We start from the raw sequence: 6,487 nt of genomic DNA, 5'->3' as shown, positions 1-6,487 counted from the left end.
AAAAGCTTAATGATTATAGGAACTTTTGGAGAGGACAGAGGGTTTGGAGCAGAGGGAACATGATGGCCTCCATGCTTGCTTACATACATCTCCATGCCTGAGCCTGACTGACTGACTCTATAGTTATAGTGCCTTACTGATTGACCCTCCCTTGCTAAGCTTACTCAGACAAACACAGACACTCACAATTATTATCAATGGCTTCATTGGGTAGCTGCGTAGCCTATATCCTATAGGGAATGGGGTCTCTCAATTACATGAATCTCTCTTGGAACTCCCCCCACCCACCCTTTCTCTTAAGAGTCTCGACCCTACCCTGCCATTTCAGTGACTCCATCATTACCAGTTAGCCTTCTAGACCATGCTAAAGAGTTGGTTGTTTTTTACCGTATGGACAATGAGTACGGCTACACTTGTCAAATCTGCAACAATGTTTTTTTTTTTCTTTTCGATTAAGTTTTGTTATGTTCATTTGCTTCAAATGTACATCTGATGCCCTAGACTAATCTCGAGTTTGCTAAACTGATTAGTTACAAAATTAGTTTATTACTTTTATGTTAGCCACTGATGAATCTGTTACAAAGAGAGTAGAGACAATCGTCTAAACTCGAGACCTTTTTATGCAAATGAATTTAATTTGAAGTTCAATTATTTATTTGATGTGTAATTCTTCAAAGATTTAAGTCAAGTTACTAGATGATTAGTCTCAAAACATTTAGAAAAATTCCATCACTTGATTAAAATATATTACATAATAGACGAGTTTGTATTAAAGGCGGGATAAAAGACTTCCTTCCAAACTGATAGCTAGAAAGAATTTTGAGTGCTAGATTGTTTGTTTATCGGCAACTTTTTTGTAGCATGAATCCTTCAAATGCTTTAATTCGTCTTCAAAGAAAATATTAAAACAACCATTGAAGAAATACCCATTAGATATACAGAACTATATATTCTCAAAAAAAAAAAAAAAAAAAAGATATACAGAACTATATATTGAACGAGTGAAGCGATACTTTTAACCTACTGAACTATTAAAGGAATACCCTTAACCATGATCTGCCATCCAAAATGGATAAGAATTTCTTTGCTTCTGCTAGGAATCATGGAGCTTTGAAAAGGAAGCGAATAAGACAGCAGAGAGACAAAGCCAAGGCAGCAGAAAACAAGTGAAGGAAAGGGAACAGGTCACGGAGCAGATCAATGATGCTTGCTTGGAGCAGCAATTGAGAGAGATTCGGTTTCTAGGCTTTGTGAAAAATAAGAAAGCACGAGAGGAATGATGTGGCGTGTTTGGAGGATTAATATATATCAAATATTGCATTATTCTCTCTCTCTCTCTCCTCGTCTCTTCTCTCTCTAAAGTCTAACCCCATCTCCCATCCTTCGAGATAGATCTTGCAATTTGGTCTGGAAGAAGGGCTCGAGAACTCGAACAGTGTGTCCGTGCCAAACAAAACTTAAGAGTAATATGACGAAAATTCTACTATGGACCATGGTCCATGTGGACCACAATTATATTTGGCGCGTGCTGTTCATGCGTGGTTTGCTGGCGAGTGGAATATGAATATGAGGTTGTGGGTCCCATCGCGCGCCGGACTTGGGCGACTTTTGTACTCGTTATCGATTTCCGACCACCTGCACCGAACACCTGTAGAAACAAATATGTTCAAATCCTCCTAAATTCGATTTCCGACTAGATATAGTTCCAAGCTTATCTAGCAATCTATTGTCAAAGCTTGCTAGAAAACCTGGTTGATCCCCAAAAGTCCCCGATTTCAAAACCATAAACATAGGCCTAAACGCCGGTAGAGCCAAACCCTTCTTCACCTCTGACAGTGCGGTCCAAATCCTCAACCTCCATAACATCAGGGGTGATGATTTTCTCTATTATCAGCTGTGCAATCCTGACACCCGCCTTGATCTCAAAATCGACATCGGCTCCTCCTCGCAACCCTTGTCACAGAAATCCAGAAACCCAACTATAGAACGAGTCGGAGTCGAAGACAGGCTACAGAACCCTGGTCTGAGCATGGACCCACGTGGAGAAACAAACCCTGGATTCATGGTGGCAGAGGTGGCGCGAGGGGGTGAGGCGGAGGAGATCACAGCCGTCAGATTCATGGTGGTTGTGGTGGCGACGATTGTAAATCCGGTTAGGTGGAGAGAGGGAGTCGAAGCCGAGATCGTGGTTGAACTGAACCGACAGGAGATGAAGGCGAGGTTCTGGGCCGAGTGCAGCGAGGCTATATATATATATATATATATATATATATATATATATATATATATATATATATTACTCTACATAATCAGCCGCAGTTATGTAACTGCGCGTGTAGGTCACGCGCCGAATTTCGGCTTGGTGCAGGAGGACCTTGATCCACTGAAGACTCTTCAGTAATATAATTGTTCAAGTCACCTTTGTTTTTTAGGTTTCACTTGGGTTAGAATATTATCTAAACCACGCAGACCAATATCTAGAAAATTATATCCCAAAATGACGATTCAGTCAATTTATTGACGAGTTGAGCCGATATAGTGATCCTACCGCCTAAATTACAAATTTTTTCAACTTCGGTGCTATGTTTTTGTGACCATGTGGGGGCAAAATGTGACTTGGGAGATTATAGCCACTTAAAACTCCCTAACATGCCTTGTTTGCTTCAAGATCTATAACTTTAACACCTAGGATGAATGATATGATTCATTTTTTGGTGGGAGCCAATCCCCCATCCACTAGATTAGGGTTTGGGACAATTTCTTTTTCCTTTCAGAAAGGGTATGATTTTAATCCAATTGTAATGGAAACCTAAAAAAGGTATATATGCACCAATTAAGTTTTTTTTTCTTTTTCCTTTTTTGGCTTGCTAATTAATTAAGGCCTTCTGGGTCATAAGTGGAGGCTCTAACCTAAAATAAACCTTGATGAAATGCCAAACAACTTGAGAATACTAATTTCTTTACTAGTATAAAAGATTTAGTTAGGCTAGGCATGTCCACCATTCTAGAATTTGATTGGCCTTTTGGAAGCTCTAATTATCAAGGTTCCTCTAACATGTGGTTGACTTGTTATTTGCAGATTTCATTTACTCTCTGCACACTTCACAATACAGAATGGCCGGTGAATAATTGAAAGTTAACAGTTCACTAATAGAATTTTTAATTTGAAAGAGAAGTACCTTTACATCAGTGACAACTTTTCAATTAAACTACTTGTAGTTTTTTTTTTTTTAAAGAACTTGTAACCTTTTTCAAAAAACATATTTTCTAATTTGGTGTGGGAGTATAATTAGTTTACTTTGTCATGTCTTACCTCATAAAAAAAAAAAATACTTGCAATTGAAAGTTACACTAAAAAAAGATTCTGAATTTGCAAGGACATTTGGAGAAACTTTGTTCTTAAAAGATAATCTTACTGAATAAAAACCAAATTTAATGTCTTAGACTAATTACTACATAACACAAGACCTAAAATGACTAAAAGCACCAAGAGACCAGAGAGAAGACTCATATATAACTCTATGGTACAAGCATCCACGATAAAATATTTAATTGATAAGTGGATATTGTGCAATTTTTGAGGTGAACCAGATTATTCCATGTAGGTAGAATCTATTCTAGTAATCAGTTAGTCACTCATCAAGATTGGAGAGTTGGTTGTATACATGCATCTCGGGTAAGTCTTAGATATGGTTAGAAACTTGATTTAGTAATCTAGTTTAAATAGTGTTACTAAGTTACTTTTGTGCAACAGTACAAATTACATGAGAAAAACACGTTACTCATGTCTCCTATTGGGTTTAGTGGCAAGACATTTTGATTATGAAAGAAGCAAAGTCATAGAAAGACTTATCGGATCAAACCACTCAAATCTTCTACCAAGAGCTTGATTTCCATTTACAAAAGGAGCTTGATTTCCATTTACAAAAGGAATCAAAGCTTGAGAGTGAAAACCCATCAACAAGTTCATGATGAAACAGTAGAACCAAAATTTTCCAAGGCTGTAGCCATCTTACATTCTTACTTATGCTGCTTTCAGCTGTGCACCGAGTCACTAACAGAAACGCTGTATGAGAGAGTGGTGGGTTCCATACATTCAGGCAATATTTCTGCGCGCATGGTACAGTAGCACTCACGGATGCTCCTCAGTGCTTCAGAAAAATACACTCTTCTCAACACAATCTTAGTACGCCAAAGTGTGTGAAATTGCCTTTGCCAACAAAAAAAAAAGTGTTTATGAAATTGCGCGAGTGAAAAGCATGACAACATATATGGCATGGCGGCTAAGCCCCCTTGTTCGTTCCATTTTTTTTTTTTTTTTTTTTTTTTTTTTTTTTTTTTTTTTTTTTTTTCAAAAGGGTTTGGAACCCAGCCGAGCTGGGAGGCTCAGCCCCACGCCCGGATCTAAATATTAAATAAGAAAAGCAGCAGGGGGGGACATAACAGCCTGTACCCCGAGCTGATTACACAGGGATCAAGCAGCAGAAAAAGAGAGAACAAGTTGGAACTCCAGAAAGAAGCCCAGGAAAACCTTACCCCGAGCCATACAGAGAGAAACAAGTGAGAGGGGAGGGCAAGAAGCAAGACAGAACCCCTCCAAAACCCCCCAAAAAACAGAAAGAGGAACCTGCTAGAAGAAAAGAACTTACAAAAGAAGGAGACAAAAAGCTAGATCTAAGATAGTCGATAACTAGAGCGTGAATTGAAATCATGACTATACTGAGTATTGATGAACGAAGGGATAGAAGCCCACCAGACAGCTCCTTCATTCGAAGCACCATAGTTGGCTAGCGTATCTGCAACAGTATTGCCTTCTCTATAAATATGAGACACCTGAAGGATTAGATGTTTAGCTTGAAGCAAACAATTGTACCAGCGAGTTTTGAGTCTCCAAGGAATAAGATTTGGGGCACGGAAATAGTGTAGAACAAGCATGGAGTCAGTTTCCAACCAAATGTGAGTCCAACGCCTAACCCAAGCCACCTGAATGGCTTCAATAACAGCGAGAACCTCAGCATCAATGGCACTAGGGACATTAACTCTAGCCGAGAAAGCTCCAATAAAAGTTCCAGATGCATTTCTAAAGATTCCGCCAAATCCAGCCCTGGAAGCGTCACGGAAGGACCCATCGGTGTTCACTTTCAGCCAATGATCAGGAGGAGCTAACCAGGTCACTGGTTTAAAAGACTGCGCAGTGCGCCTCAGAGGAGAAATTTCCAGCAAGAGAAAAATTGGAAGAGCAGAAGTCGAGTTTGTGTGAGGCTTGAAAACTAATTGGGCAGCTTCCTTCATAATTAAAGTGAATCGCCGAATGAATCCCCCAAAATGAAAAATGCTGTTATTGTGTCTAATACAGTTACGCTCAGTCCAAATAAGCCAAAGCAAGCTGCAGACAACTAATCTCCACAGAATTTTCGAAGCAGGAGAAAGGCGCTGAAGCACCTCGGTCGAAAACAAGTAGTCCAGCCCTTGGGCCTGCCAAGGAGGGAGACGAAAAAGAGAGAAGATCCAAGCCCAAAGCGCTTTGATAACAACACATTTCAGAAATAAATGTGTAAGGGTTTCAGTGCTTACAAGGCAGAAGGAGCATTGTGAGCAAAGGAGCACACCAATTTTCTGTAGATAGCAGTCGGTCTTTGCTCGCCTATTAAAAACTTGCCAAGCCACTAGGCTCATCCTTGGCTGAATTGACTTGTGCCAGATAAGATTACCCCAACCAACAGACTCACCATGAGGAGATAAAAACCTGTAGGCATCTCTAGCCGAGAGCGAACCAGAGGTAGTATGAGGCCAGACTGCTTGATCTGGTTGATCATCCAAGGGGATAGCCGTATCAAGAATAATTGTCGAGGCTTCCTTGAATAAAGAAGAGAAGGTAGGAGGTAACACCCATTCTTTATCGACAATAAACTTACTAACCTGATCATTTAGAAAAGGCAAGAAATCAGGGTCCAAATTGTACATTGTGCATAGAGGCAAACCACACCAATTGTCTTTCCAGAATGACAAGTTCTCCCCATTACCAATCAGCCAGCGAATATTAGAAATGATAAGGGGCCATTGCTTCTTTAAGCCAATCCAGACTGATGACTTTTTATAATAGGAGCATGGAGCCAATCCAGCTTTCAAGAATCTACACTTGAGAAATGTAGCAGATGGAGATAAACCTTCCACAACCTCCCAGCAACGCTTAAGAAGAAGAGCTTTATTCAGATGGAAAATATTTTTTAACCCAAGACCTCCCTGATCAATTGGGGAGCAGCATTTGGACCAGGCGATAAGGTTTGAACCCTTTTTTAACGGGTCACCTGTCCAGAAAAAATTCCGAGTCCAACCTTGAACCTTGAGGAGCAAAGCACGAGGCCACTCATATACCTGGAAGCTATAGATGAGAAGACTTTGAATGGTGGCAGAAATAAGCTGAAGCCTTGCTGCTTGAGAAAGCTGGAGGCCTTTCCAAGATGAAAGTTTACACCTAATCTTATCA

This window comes from Rosa rugosa, chromosome 5 (genome assembly GCF_958449725.1).
Source record: "Rosa rugosa chromosome 5, drRosRugo1.1, whole genome shotgun sequence".
Lineage (NCBI taxonomy): Eukaryota > Viridiplantae > Streptophyta > Magnoliopsida > Rosales > Rosaceae > Rosa > Rosa rugosa.
Note: the sequence above shows the minus strand (reverse complement) of the source record.